This window comes from Equus caballus, chromosome 3 (assembly GCF_041296265.1).
Source record: "Equus caballus isolate H_3958 breed thoroughbred chromosome 3, TB-T2T, whole genome shotgun sequence".
Classification (NCBI taxonomy): domain Eukaryota; kingdom Metazoa; phylum Chordata; class Mammalia; order Perissodactyla; family Equidae; genus Equus; species Equus caballus.
Window position 1 is genome coordinate 92,684,602 of NC_091686.1, and position 13,169 is coordinate 92,697,770.

Genomic DNA, 13,169 nt, shown 5'->3' on the forward strand with positions numbered 1-13,169 from the left:
TCAGTTAATAACTTTTATACAGGAAAGGTAAAAACTGGAAGAAAAAAAGGGTCAAATATTAAATACTCTCATTACCTACCATCGTATCTGAAATTTAGTAGTTTGTTGATAAATATCTATTGAAGGAAGAAAGGCGAGAATTGTTTTCCTAGAAAATTATGACCATACTTGCAAAGGGAAAACTCATTTTTAGGACCTGACTGTGGCTCAGGAGGGCTCTGAGTTTGTAGCGGCTCCAAGCACAGACTGGTTCACGGTGCTCAGAATAACCAAGAACACCCGCTATGTGCGTTTGTGGGTAAACAGCATAAATGCAGGGTTGGAACATTAAATGTTTAAAACATTTGCATTGTCTAACAATGGGCACACAGCACTTGCAACACTGTGACCTTTTGTTTTTGTTTGTCACACCACTGGAAGGAATAAAATGGATTTTTAATATTTGAATCCCAGCCCCGCCCCTTAAAATTTATGTGTTCGTGGGCAAGTTACTTAAGTAACCTTGCTTACCTCCTAGTAGTAGGTGGCTACTCTTTTTTTTTTTAAGATTTTATTTTTTTCCTTTTTCTCCTCAAAGCCCCCCAGTACATAGTTGTATATTCTTCGTTGTGGGTCCTTCTAGTTGTGGCGTGTGGGACGCTGCCTCAGCGTGATTTGATGAGCAGTGCCATGTCCGCGCCCAGGATTCGAACCGACGAAACACTGGGCCGCCTGCAGCGGAGCGTGCGAACATAACCACTCGGCCACGGGACCAGCCCCAGCTGGGTACTCTTGCTAAGAGTTGAGCACAGTGTCTGGCACAGACATAGTAAGTACACTAGTCCCTCTGCCCTCAGTTCCACGCCCAGTCCTCCCCCACTGGCCTCTGACCCCTGCAGGCTGTGTTTCCAGGCTCTGCCTGGGTATGGCCTCTGGGAGGTGCTGAAGGCTGGAGGAGGGAGAAGCCAGGGTTCCTCTCCCCTCTGTCTGCCTCGTGGTTGTGTCTCCTCCCGGCTCCAGCCACCTCCGCCCAGGCCCACGTGTCGTGGCTCCTCTGGGTAGCCCTGGCCCCTGGGCCCTGGTTCTGCCGCCTCCTCCCTTGGCCCTTCAACCTAGGAGTGGTAGGTTGCTTCCTGCCGTTGCTAGTCTCTGAGTGCCTCCCTGTCTCCTATTTGCTTTTCAACTCTTCCATCACCTACGTCACCACTTCCATCAAATTCCCTCTGTTTCAAATATTCAGAGCGGTTTCTGGTTTCCTGGTTGTGCCCCAACTAATAAAGACTTGATAAGCGTTTATCATCACATGGTTATGGTTGTTGCTGTCGTCATCATTGTCTCATATACTTCAGAGGAAACTGAGACTCAGGAGGTGAAGTGAATTAAGCAGGACCCACAGCTGGTGGGTGACAGACCTCAGCGTAAAACCCTTTTCATGAAATCTCTCCTTCTGCCATCCTTTGTATGGGCTGGTGTCTTCAACTCTGATTAGTCTGAATTTATACAGTGTATTGCATAAGGACCCCTTCCTTTTTGGATTCCCACACACTGGAAGATATGTCTGCTTGGCCGCGTGCTGAGGAGACAGCTGTCCTAACTGCCGGTGATTGCTGTTGGAGTCATTGTGTTGGGACTGAGCTCAGACCTCATTGGTGGAGGGCAGAAGGGGTCGTTGAGGATCACTGATTATGAGCTACAGAAAACAATTTGAATAATCTTAACCAAAAGACAATTTGGTTGTCTTCTGGAACTCCAAGGCAGGGGGGTGGCCAAGACTTGAGGAAAGAACAGGGTGTGAAGTACTGTCAGGGTGCACTTCTGTTTTTCACCTCTCTTCTTGGCTTCACTCTTTTCTCTGCTTCTTAGTTTTATGGTAGAAAACGACCATGTGCATTTCTTTTCCAGCCAGTCTAAGAGGTGCAGTCTCTCAATTTCAGATTCCTGAGGGCAGAGACTTGCACCCAGCATAGACCGGGTACCCACCCTGGTCTAAATTAACTGGCCATACAAGATGTCACCCAGGGGCCTGCTGTTGCCACATAGGTTGGGATGGTGTGGTATTTCCCAGAAATGGGAACCAGGACAGACAAGCCAACAAGTGTCCACTATAGAGCTCATTTCAAGATTTCACACAGCCTAATTTATAATCATAGGAATAGCAACTGCCATATTTGGGCGCCTACCATTTGCCAGGCACAGTGCTAATTACATTATATCTAGTTTTGTTTGTTTGGTTGGTTTTTTAATTTTAATCCTTACAACAGCCTTAGGAGGCAGGTTTTATTATTTGTATTTTGTAGATGAGGAAAGGCCAAAGGGAAAATTATGTATTTGTGCAATATAAAGCTGCACAGGCCAAATAAATGTTAAGGGTCTTTGCTCGTGGTAACAATTAAAATATATCAACTCAGAGAGGCAACACTGGGGAGCTAATGCTGATGAGGAGTTACAATTAGTGGCTAAGTATACCTTTGATTAACAGACAAAAGTGGTGTGGGGAGAAATCACCGTAATTTGTTATTTGGACAAGAAATATATTTTAAAGTAAGAGGTCCCTTGGTGGCTAAAATAGTAAAATGGCCCTTTGTTGTTTAAAATGATCAATTTGGTCCAACCTCCACTCTTTGAAAATAAGAAATTTTGCTTGAGGTAAGTAATTTGGCTCCTTTGTGGAAAGTCCCTTCAACTTCTAAGATGATTCAGGGTTTGGAATTACTGATTCAGTCTTCTGACTATATCAGGAGTGTTTAAATATACATTTTCTACTCAATAAGTCATGAATTCGTTTAATTTATCATCAGTGCACTCAGAATTCATCAAAGTAGACTTTGAGCTGTGTGAGCATTTGCTTCTCTCCTTCTGCTTAATTCTGATACATCTATTCTAAAAATGGGATTGCTTACTGTCAAAATTGGTCATTGGGTTGTTGTGTTCCCGAAGAGAAATTATGATACGTGGTTAAATGATTTAGTTTCCCCTCTTTTCCTCAAAAATTTTCTACATGAGTGGAGAAAGTGGCATCCGTGGTCCTGTAGACCAGTGGTGCTCAGACTGGAGCACCCATCTGAGTCAGCTGGAGATCTTTATAAAGCAGATGCCTGAGTCCCATCCTCAGAGTTTCTCATTCAGTAGGTCTGAGGTGGGGCCTGAGAACTTGCATTTCTAACCAGTTCCCAGGTGAGGCTAACTTTATCTATAGACCACATTTGAAAACCCCTGCTCTAGGCTGAAGAGAGGATTTGTTGAGAAGAGGCACAAATGCCATCAGTCTTGTAGCTTTAAGAGAAAGCAGTGGGGGTGGCAGATTTAAATAATTAGTCTGTTCACCAGAAGGCTCTGCTCTTGGCTAGGAACTCAATTTGGAATATATGAGTTCCCTTTCTTTAAGGGGTGAAGATAATACACAGAGGAGGACTTGCCATTATGGTAATGAGGTTTAAAATTTAAGACACCCTCTCAAGGCCCTGGGGAGGGGCCCTAGCAATGAGTTCACATGGGTTTTGTAAAATTTGAAAAAGGAAGATATTTTTGTATTCTTTTTCTTAAAGAGGGCACCAGAAATTATCTAAGCTTTAGCTCTCGTAAAACCTGAAACAACTCTCTGATAATTAATTAGTATAATTAGCTAATGTATATGAAAGGAATACAGTTTGTAACAAAGAGAAATTTTTTTGTAGGTTAAGCAGTCTCTAAGTGCCAGAAATAAGGGAACATGGGGACATCATCTCAGAGGACATGACCCTCCTGTGTGAACCTTGTGTGGAACGTACTTTAACTGAATGAGCTCAGTGGAGCATTTAGGCAGATGAAAATCCAAGTTGATCTTAGCTCGCCCACTAAATAATCAGCCTGCTCTGTGTGCTATATTTCATTATCTATTTATTTGTTTTATTTTATTTATTTGTGACAAGAGCAGAAGATTTGGAGAATCAGACAGGTTCAAGTTTGGCTTCACCGCTTATAAATAAATTCACTCATTCTCTCTGAGCCTATTTTGTCTGTAAAAAAGTGATAGTAATAACAATAATTGCCAGCTTAATAGGGCTAATGGGGTAATGAAATGATGATAGGAGCATACATTTGTTCATATCTGAAAATATAAAATGCTACACAAATGTTAGTAATTAGTAACAGTGTTACACAGGTAGTACACTAATAGTTCACATTAATTGATGGCTAAAGGGCTTTACTGCTAGATCAAGAGTCAGCAACCTTCTCCTGTAAAAGGCCAGATTATACATATTTTAGGTTTTTGGGGTCATTCTGTGTGTCTTAACTACTCAATTCTGCCACCGTTAGGCAAAAGCAACCATAGACAAGATACAAGTGAATGAGCATGACAGTGTTCCAATAAAACTTTATTTATAAAAACAAGGGCAGCTGTGCTAGGTAATGTATCAAAATGCCACTGTCCTTCATAATTAAGAACTTGCAATTGAGCATGAAGATAAAACGAATATTTGCAATTGTAAATGATGTTTTAATTTAAACTCAATATTGCAGGATCAAAATGCTGGCAAATTTTGTCTGCTTTACTTTCCATAGTCCCCTGATGTAGCTGATATCTCTTTAGGGGATGAGGGCATGTAAGTGGAATAGGGCAGGCAAAGTAGGGAGAAGGGGGAAGTCAAGGTCATGAACAGTTAACGGTCAAAACAGCAGCTTGTTTCTTGTTATGCTTCCTGGCTCTGGAAGTGGCAATAACAGGGTGAGCTCCTGCTTAAACTGTCTCTAGGATTCAGCCTCAACAGCAAGCTCCTAAGAATGGTGTTTTGTGACCACCAAGAAATTAAGTGGTTCTATTTTATAATCTCCTAATTATTTTTTTAAAAATCACTGCTATGCCCAGGTCCATGAATGTTGAAAAACCAAAATAAACCAAAGGAGTTTTAGGGAACCCATTAAAAGGCAGTTGCCCATATACCTGGAAAAGGAAGTTAATCATGAACCATGAATAAAGTTGCCATAAACATTCACATACAGATTTTCGTGTGAACATAAGTTTTCACTTCTTTTGGGTAAATTCCTAGGAGTGGGATTGCTGGGTCATTTGGTACCAGTATGCTTAACTTTATAAGAAACTGTCAAGCCACTTTTTGAAGTAGTTGTACCATTTTGCATTCCCACCAGCAGTGTAAGAGAGTTCCAGTTGCTCAGCATTGCCACTGCCACCTGATATTGCCAAGTTTTGTTTGTTTGTGGAGTTTTATTGCTGTTATTTTAGCATTCTAGAATGTTTGAAGTGGTAACTCCTTGTTGTTTTAATCTGCATTCTCCTAAGGAATAATGATGTTGAGCATCTTTTATGTGCTTGTGAAAACCATGTATCTTCTTTCGTGAAGTGTCTGTTTAAATTTTTTGCTCATTTAAAAAATTGGGTGGTTTGTTTTCTTATTATTGGCTTTATTTATAATTGCCCACACTGGAAACAACACAAATGGCCATCAACTGGTAGATGGATAAACAAACTGTGGTACATCCATACAGTGAAATTCTCAGCAATAAAAAGGAATGAGCTACTGATGCATGCAGCAGGTATGCTAAGCAAAAGAAGCAAGATTCAAAAGCTATATATGATACAATTCCACTTGTATGACATTTGGGAAAAGGCGAAACTGTAGAGATAGCAACCAGATCAGTCGTGGGCTAGAGGGGAGGGAAAATACAATTTTTTCAAGAATTTCTTTTGGCTTCACTCTACCAGCCTCTACCCTCTTACCCCTGCCCCCACCTTCCCAACTATGGATTTAGTATCAATTTAAGCTTGAATTTCTAAGGCAGAAACACAAACATGATTTTTCTCTAACTTTAATCATGGAAATTGCTAGACAGCAGGCAGTTCCCTTGGCCCTCCATTTTCATTCCTGAGTGAGCGTGAAGACAGCCTGGCTGTGTCTTCATCCTCATGCTTTCAGTGCCCTGCTCCTCCCTGCAGTTCTTTCCAGAGAGAGCAAAGCAAGGAAGTTGAGTAAGGAGACGGTTGAGCAGATGCGTTGGAAGAATTGAGCGTTTTGCTGGTTCTATTAGGATTCTGAATCATAGAGGGTAACCATTTATGCTCACTTCCCACCACCTAGCAGTTGGGAACATGAGGACTGTTGATTGAGGTGGGGAGAGGTGATTGAGGTGGGGAGAGGAAAAATAAGTCAAATCTCTTTATAGTACAGTGAATACCGGGGAATTGCCCAGGGTCCTTGTTCTAGTGGGAGGTTCTGTCTGCTGAATATTGCATAAAGAAAATGAGCTATGCTCCCTGCCTAGGGCTTGGAAATGTCTTCCACTTACAAAGATTTTTGTTGTACACATTTATTATGAATAGCCTTTGCGTTTTATAGGGCAGAACAGGGAAGACTCCAGACCATTGGGCAGGAAAGTTTTTTGTTTTTTGGGTTTTTTTCTAATTTTTTGTTAGAGCTGAGTTAAAGAGATACCATAGTAAAACCAGGAGGTCTTTAGAATAAAGTTGCATCCTTATGTGAGTGCAAATAAAGCTTCTGCTGTATCTGATGAGCTTTGTGGGGTGGTGGGGGTTCTTTTACAAGTGCATGTTAGGGATTCCTCCAAGAGCAACATCAGGTGCAAAGTCCTTTAAACTAAGTTAAGAAATACTACTCTTGGTCCACAAGTCCCTGGCTTTCGTTGCCTGGATTCATTGTAGATCTGAGCTTGAATTCTTTTTTGCTGTTTATTTGTCCTTGTGACTGTCATTTGGCTAATTTGCATCTGGGTTCTTGCCACTCAAAGTGGAGTCTCTGGACTAGAGCATCAGCATCACCTGTGAGCTTTTTAGAAACACAAGCTCCTCCCCAGACCTACCAAATCAGAATCGGCATTTTAACAAATCCCCACAGATGCATTTGTACATTGAAGTTTGAAAGGCACTGATCTAGGTCAAGGTCCTGCCTAAACATTCCACCTGCTCTGTCGATAACCTTGTTAGGTTCATGTGTGACCCTCAGAAGGGCACCCCTGGTGGATTCTCCTGATGTCCATGTGGGTGTGAGTGTGGGTGTATGTTACCTTCCTACAAATGAACTTAATTTATTAAATGCTCAGTGCTGAGCTGGGCGCCAGATACAAAACCAAAGAAAGCATGGTTGAGCTTCAAGCAGCTCAGAGTCTAGTGGGGGATGCAGAAAGAGCTACAGCATGGCATTGTCCAGGGTCTTTATCTTATCATTTGACTTCCTTCACCCATGCAGAGTACGAGTCTCCTCTGGAAACAGTTTTCTCAGTGTACAGTCCACAGGTCACCTGCTTCAATTGTTTGGGTCAGAAGGGGGGTGCTTATGTGAAAAGAGCAGGGGGTAGTTCCAGACCAACTGAACTGTACTCTTGGGGCAAGACCCTGGCTCTTCATTTTAACGATTATTATGCACATTATAATTTGAGAACCACTGTAAGGATCTTTGAGGATGTATTTAAGGATTGTTCAAATTCTTATTTATATATTTTCCAGTAGCATGTTTTCTAGGAGAAAATTAAAATGCTTTGTTCTGTAATGAGTTAACAGCATGAATATTGTTATGACAGTCCCGTGACTTTCTTGTTTAATGTTTACACTCATCTAATCAAACAAATTGAAATTGGATTATGGCTGTTGCACATTATAGCAGTTATTATCCAGTTTAAATGCAGGTCTGAAGGAAATAAAATTGATTTTTCTATGCTACTTGGGGACATCATAGGTTATTGGTGTGCTGGTTGAATTTTCAATTAGATTTGTATGGAGGAGAGAAAGATTAGTGGTTGGTTTTTTTTAAATTCTCTTAATGTATTATGTAAATAAACTGTAATATTTCATTCTAATTAGGGAGTCAGATGACTTTTAAAGTTTGGTAATCTGCTTCCATATTTTTATTTAAAGCATGTCAGGTTTTTAAAGTGGATAATAATTTTGAGGAACATTTTTATTTTTAGAAAGAATATAATAGAGTAGAACAGCATTATAGCACTCAGTTACTGCAGGACCAGCTATCTTATTTTTCATGGAATGAGCTGCTATATGTACCAGAATTGCACAGATAACTGAACCTATCTTTCTATAAACCAAACCCTTTTTTAAAAATTGCCTTCCTTCTGCAAACACCTTTTGTGCACCTGCTCTGTGTAAGCACCATGCCCCATGCTAGGGATTCAGAGTTGATCTGCAGAGGTCCGTCACAATACCTTCAGTACCACCGGCCACTGCCAAAGCAGAGCGATGGGCCAGAGAACACAAAGGCAAGAATGACATCTTAGGGAGTAGGGAAAGGCTTCATGGAAGAGGTGACATTGGATTTGGAAATGGAAATTTATTCTTTAAATTGTAAAGGCATTACACACTCATTTTTAAAGTACCCATAGAAAAAATAGTTATTCAGTTTTATCATTATTAAATGTATTAAGCACTTCCTGTGTGTCAGGAAATGTGCTTGCTGCTCAAATTACAATGGGGAACAGTCATAAGACCACCCTTAGGTTCAATAACTTGCTGGAAGGACTCTCAGAACTCACTGCAAGCTGGTAAACTCACAGTTAGGGTTTGTTAGAGCTAAAGGATACAGACTAAATCAGCCAAGAGAAGAGGTACATAGGGCAGAGTCCAGGAAATTTTCAAACATGGGGCTTCAGTTGTCTTCTCCCCTTGGAGTCATGGGCAGCATCACTTTCCCAGCATCGATGTGTGACACCGTTCACAGAGTACCACCAACCAGGGAAGTTTATTCGAGCCTTGGTGTTAGACTATCTAGTGTGACCCCAGACTCCCAGGTAAACAAAACCTCTCATGTCAGGGATGACATTCCGCGGTCTTAGAGATCACCTTCCAGGAGGGGAGGGCAAAAGCCAGCCCTCTCTTTGGCCAAGGTTGAATTCTTTACAGGAACAAAACCAGACACTACTCTCAGTTTATAAAACTCACCATGAAGTGAAGGAGATGAGGACCATGAAGAAAAAGTCTGGGATGCTTGGGGTTGTGGGGCTGGCAGGACGTGTCAAGCATGACTTTCCTGCCAGCAGACCCTCAGCTGTCACACTGTGCTGTCACCTGTGGGCATCTGGCAGCCCCATCTAATTTGTTGCTTCCAGTCAGCTGTAGTCAGATAATCAGATAACCAAACTGACTAGAATTATGTGTAAGGAAGGAAGGGCTGCCCCTGAAGGGGTGACAGGTGCAATCCTGTGAAATTGGTTCATGTTTCTGGACTTGGTGATATCTGTTCTGGCTGCTGAACTCCAAGCCTCAGACCCACCCCCACCCCCACTTCCAGTTTGGGCTGTGTTCCAAACAATTATGGTTGCCAGAGTGTTTCATTGTAAACAACTCTTCTAAATAACTGAGCTGTTACTGGTCATAGATTCAGATACACTGTGAATTAAATCATGCCCCCCTTGAAAGACAACCATTAACCAGAAAAGCCTAATATAAAATTGTCAGCACAGAGCCTAGCACTTAGGAAGAGCTTAATAAATGTCCAATAAATGAGATGTTAATCCTTTTTAAAAATATGAACATTAAAACGAGTTTCACCTGTGGTGTGTTTTTACTAAACCCAGATAAGATCTCCTAGTCACATACTCCCTTGATTTTCCCTGTATGTTTCCTATTTTCTGTTCCTTTCCCTATAAAAGGAGTGTATGGTATTTTTGAATAGTAGCAAAAAACACGGCCGATGTCTCCTGCCTGTTTCACTTTGCAATTGCTCAATCAAATGACTTATTCTTGCCCAGAAACAATTAGAAAGAGGAAGCACTTTCAGGACACACAGAATATAGTCAGTAACATACCTGGGATTTTCCTTTCAAACTATTTTGGCCACTGGCTGGCCAGCACTCTTATTTAAAATGCTATCACTTAGCCAACTGAAAACTTTTCTGCTTCCATATATATGGGGAGGGGGGTTTGTCTCAGCTAGAGATGACAATGTTGGGGTGCCAATGTCATCTTGGCTTCAAATCAGCCATAAACAAAAGGTGCCTTGAGAGGCAGGGATCAGAAAGGTGTGTAGGGGTGACGTTAGGTGCTTCGTGTAAACTGGCAGGGAATTTTGAAAAAGACCTTTCAGCTCAGTTCAAAACGTGCTGCCCAGTTAATCAAACCCCAGTTTGCTCCCCCTTTGTCGTGGCATTGCAGAGGCTTTCCGCCTGTGGGTTTCTATATATCACTCCCCCCCCCCCCCCGCCCACCCTCCGCCCCCTCTCCGTCGCACGGATCAGGCAGGGTGGTATTAGGAACCAAAAACCCAGGCCCCAGACGTCCACTTCCTAAAGAGGTTCAGTGGGATGAGAGTGAACTTTCCAAGTCCTGGGAGTCCAAAAAGGGAAGTGTTCATCCGGGCATGGGGGTATGTCGGGGTAGGGGTATTCCACCGCTCTCTCTTCGCCGGGAGCCCGGCCTCTGGCGCCTGGGACCACCTGGCGTGGGCACCTGGCGGGGGCGCGGCGCAGGGCGGGGGCGGGGGCGGGGGGGTGGCCCACGCGCATCCCCAGCAGCCAATGGGCGGCAGCGGCGAGGAGCGCGGGCGGGCCGGGCGGGCACGGGGAGGTGCGGACGCCGCTCACTTGAACTTGAGACTGAGGGAGCGCGCGGGGCAGGCTGCAGCCAGCTCCTCGTCCCTGCCGTCCCAGCGCCGGGAGAGGCGGGGAGGCAGCATCCCCGCCCGGCTCCGGGGCCAGCGGAGACCAAGGTGAGGAACACCAAGGTGAGGAACGTGGGGAGGGGTGGTGCGCCTTTGTCTGCAGGTGCGTGCGGGGTAACAGACCGGACCGGGTCGGAGCCTGAGCTCACTAGCGGGGACAGCGAGGCGGCCCGGGAGACCCGCCGGACAAAGCCTGTGCCCACCCTTTCCCCGAGTCCGCGCTTCGCGAGGTGCCTGGTCGGGGCAGCAGGGAGGGCTGAGGAGGAGTCTTGCTGCCTCCCTGGTGGGAAGGGTGAGGATTGTGCGAAATGCGGGGGTAGGGGGTCTTTTGATCCCAGTTTACTAGCGTGCAGGAAGCTGTCCGTTGGTGGGCTCTTCAGATGGTCCGGCTGGGCATTTCTGTTGTGGCCAGTGTTACATGACTGAGTAAATGAGTGCATTCATCTCACATGCCCTCTGGTGAATCCACATTTATGTCTTCTTGTCTATAGTAGAGTGAAAAATATTGCAGCATCTTGGTAATCCAATTTTTGGATTAAAAGCAATATCCTTTGGTATAGAAAGACTGTATGATTTAGAATATTGGTGTGACTTCTATGTGAGAAAATGTCTCAAATTCCCAAAACGTAGAAAAGCAGCCAACTTATCACGTGCTTGCTTTTGGCATTGGAAAAGGAGTAATTTTTTGGAAAAGAAAAACATGACTTAAATACTGCATATAACACTCGATTGGGTTATTAGGGAATATGTGCCTTTTGTATCTATTATCTGTTTCCCTGGACCAATATTGTATCCAGGCACGTCTATTGATTCCTTAATTAATGTGTTGGCTGTGAATCTTCATTACTGCCTTGGGTGGGAGAAGGCAAGGAGGAGGCAATCCCATTAGTCTTTTTCTTTCTTTTTATAACTGCAGCCGCAGCCTGGCTTTGACTTCTCTCAGAGTGGTGGGTTCTGCCTGCTTTCCTTACGCTGTTCTCTTTTGGTTTTCTTAGACCATTGGGCGGTCAGGCCCTCCTCCAGCCTTGCTCTGTACAAAAGCAGTTTCATGAGGTTTTTTCCCCTAAAGTTCAGATCTTTGCTACTGCCTTTTAGTTGTTACTTGCTTTGTGAAAGGAATTATTAGGTGTCCTGAGGCCTTTCCCAAGAAGTTAGAGGCATAACTATTGTAAGGAAAACAGCTCTAAGTCTGCATTTGTAAATTTTTCTATAATTTTGGAAAGGTTATCAGTGGCTGTGTTGTCCAAAATGAAACGCGAATAAAAAGCTTAATGGGGAAAAGACTTTCCACAAAGCGCCAGCCATTGTCATAGAAGAAGGGGCTGTCATTCTTGACTCAGTGAGTGAAGGCATGGGATGGGCTGTGTGCTGGTGTCGTCAGGAACCCCACCTTTCTGACAGCTGATGTGTTTATGAGTTTTTCTGTCATTCTAGCAAGCCCTGGCTTTTGAGCAATGGAGATAATTTATTTAACAAATATTTATTGAACACCTGCTGTGTGCTGGGCATTGGTACAATGATTAAAAGGTAAATGCAACAGGTACCTTCTTGCTTTCGTGGAGCTCACACCGTGCAGGCGTAGGGCCCATTTCAGGTCGTCTGACCTGACGCATACCTGGAAAGCAGTGTGAGTGACAGTGAAATGAGTGAAGAGGACGTTGCTGCTGGCTGCTGCCCCAGAGGTCAGCTGAGCCCAGGGCTGTAGGTGCAAACAGGTGGGCCGAGGTCACCTCCACTCCAAGGCGAGAGGTCTTAATCACACCAGTGGATCACTGTGCACTGGAGTCGTCCTCTTGAACCTGCTTACCTTGATCATGGATACCTCTCAAAGGAGTCTGGGGCTGCCAGGAGGACCAGAAGCTGGGTTCTGAGAGTTTGAATGGTGGCATTGTTTATTAGGATGTGGTAATCCAGTCTGTTTGGAAAACTATCAGTTATGCTGTCTCCTGGTCTCACCTTAACAGCTTTCATCTAGAACAACCCCTCAGGGAAATGAATTTCATTCTGTACCACTGACTGAGCAAAGCTTGACATCTGTCCACAGTCTGCCATGTGTGGAGAGGTGACTCCTAGGTTTAGAGACCTGGAACACAGCTGGAAAACCCCTGTTTACTCTCTCTTTACTTTCCCTGTGTTTTGAAGAGGGTGCTGATGACACATAATTTCTTAGTAGTCTTGGTTTTCAGACTTCCACAAATCCCTAGGGTCACAGAAAACATAGTAAATAGTAGTGTAACTTGTTCTTTTCTAAGTACCTATTTTAAACACAGAATGTAACATGACTGAGAAATTCTTACACCTTTGGTTTTCCCTGGCCCTAACATGCTCCCTGGTATAGGATGTTCTCCATAAATAATGGGGTTGTTGAATGGGGAGGTGAATAAATGTAGATGAAAATATTTCATTTTCTATTTTTAAGGTTTAACAATGGCCATAACATGTACTTGGTATTTATATTCTATATATTTGCTGTTCAGTAGTTATGGAACATCTGTTTGTCAGGCATCTTGTGAGCTACATGAGAGAATGAGACAGACAAAGTTCAAAGAGGCAGGAGATAAGCTGAAAAAATAA

The 13,169-nt window shown here is 43.5% G+C and overlaps 1 protein-coding gene across 40 annotated transcripts in view; it reads left to right on the forward strand.

Annotated features, from left to right (window-relative positions):
• APBB2 (amyloid beta precursor protein binding family B member 2) overlaps nt 1–13,169 on the forward strand; it is a 381,357-nt gene that overhangs the window by 328,064 nt on the left and 40,124 nt on the right. Inside the window, exon 1 of one of the 40 annotated variants that reach the window (XM_023638185.2) lies at nt 10,468–10,658. The exons of 38 other annotated variants lie outside the window; for them this stretch is intronic. The gene's annotated coding sequence lies outside the window, so the exon portion shown is untranslated. Of the gene's footprint in view, nt 1–10,467; nt 10,659–13,169 lie in introns of those variants that run through there. One more of the 40 variants, XM_023638184.2, reaches the window with a different exon arrangement.